Below are 1,676 nucleotides of genomic sequence, written 5' to 3' on the forward strand. Positions count from 1 at the left end.
GATTTCCTTAATATCCCACTTTTACCAATATTGCTTATGATTTTTAGGCAGTATCTATAAAATATATATTTAAATAGGAGACTTGCAAAAATTTATCTGAAGTATCTCACATTTTAAAAATAAAGACTGAGGTGAATGTGTAGTCAATTTATTAATTGTTTATCAAATATTACTGGCTAACATATTCTTAAATGTTTCTAAGAGTTAGTTATTATAAGCTCTGTACAATAAACTCTTGTGAGCCACATGGATATTTTTGCCTTTTTTTTCAAGTAAATTATAATGAATACAAACATTTGTAGGAAAAATTTATACTTCCAATTCTCTGGCAAGACATTCATGCCCCATTTAGTTAATTCTTTTGACAGTTATGATTATTTCCAGTTATCTGTAAATTGGGGTGACACCCAATCTCAAAAGCAGTATTAGGTTTGTATAATTCAACTTCTGCTGCTTACATGACTATTTGATTGAACACATCTCTCTACATATATTATGCAAGTATCCTTGTAGAGATCCCTAAAAGTATCATAAACTAGAAAGTACCACATGGATATTTATAAATGCCTCAACTAGAAAAATAACCTTGGATAACAGAATTGTATTTTAGTCATTGTTAATATTTCATATATGTCTAAAAGCTTGCTGATACAACTCAAAGAATAATGGAGGAGATGTTTTATTTTAATAGTAAGCTCATGCAATTTAATCTTCAGAGTTAAATTCTCTTTTGCTGTTGAATTTTTATAGCTTTACCACTATAAATTAAAATGTTTTACCCCAACTATGCAATAATTCAAAGCTTAGAGTTTAATGATTTTGCCAGTTTCCAACCAAAATTATTTTGAAATGTAGAAAATGACAATTTCAGAATCCAGTAGGGGCCCTATTTTGGATGTTTTCCGAAACAGGAAGGCATTTTTCCTATGACTCAAGTAATAATGACAGAGTTTTTTTCACATATGGTATTATTAAAATTGATGACTGTGGTCACAATAATAGAAATGAACCTCATCCTTCAAATTACCTCCTTCACTTACCTCTTGCTCCCATGTCCTTGTTTGATAGAATCAAATGCTCATGAAGTTTAATGTGACCTTGGAGGTCATCAGGTAAAATCATTTATTTTACATTATAGTATACTTGACAACATATCAGAAATATGGTTATCTTCCATATGTGTGGAAAATGGGGGTGAGGTGATGTCTACTATTACTCATCAGCTTTAGGATGTTATTATGGCTAATGTGAGCCCAATCTATATATATCCATCTCCAAATGTTTTTCTGATTCTTTAAGGCCCAATATTTCTGGCTACATCAATCATCAGGAATACTGGAACTGATTAACTCTGTATTTTTCCAGAGGTCTTCCTCTGAGCATACAGTTTGATATTATGCTATTTTTAAAATCTCAAGCAAAAATCAGTGCAATAATGTATTACTAATCAGAAAATATATTTTATCCAATATTGGTTTGTTATACCTCTACTAATGTTCATTAAAGTCAGGTGGATTTTTAGGCACTACTCATAATTTAAACTTCATTGAGACCAAGATCAAGTCAAATATTCCATTATTTTACTTCAAAAGGTTATATGTGGGATGAGTTGGTGATAATTCGGGATGACTAACACCTGTTTAGCACCTAATTCACAGAAATAAAATTTTAATTAT

The 1,676-nt window shown here is 30.4% G+C and overlaps 1 protein-coding gene across 3 annotated transcripts in view; it reads right to left on the minus strand.

Annotated features, from left to right (window-relative positions):
* Positions 1 to 1,676, minus strand: part of FAT4 (FAT atypical cadherin 4) — a 204,101-nt gene that overhangs the window by 25,557 nt on the left and 176,868 nt on the right. The gene's annotated exons all lie outside the window — the stretch shown is intronic.

Source organism: Mandrillus leucophaeus, unplaced genomic scaffold, assembly GCF_000951045.1.
Source record: "Mandrillus leucophaeus isolate KB7577 unplaced genomic scaffold, Mleu.le_1.0 Scaffold191, whole genome shotgun sequence".
Classification (NCBI taxonomy): Eukaryota; Metazoa; Chordata; class Mammalia; order Primates; family Cercopithecidae; genus Mandrillus; species Mandrillus leucophaeus.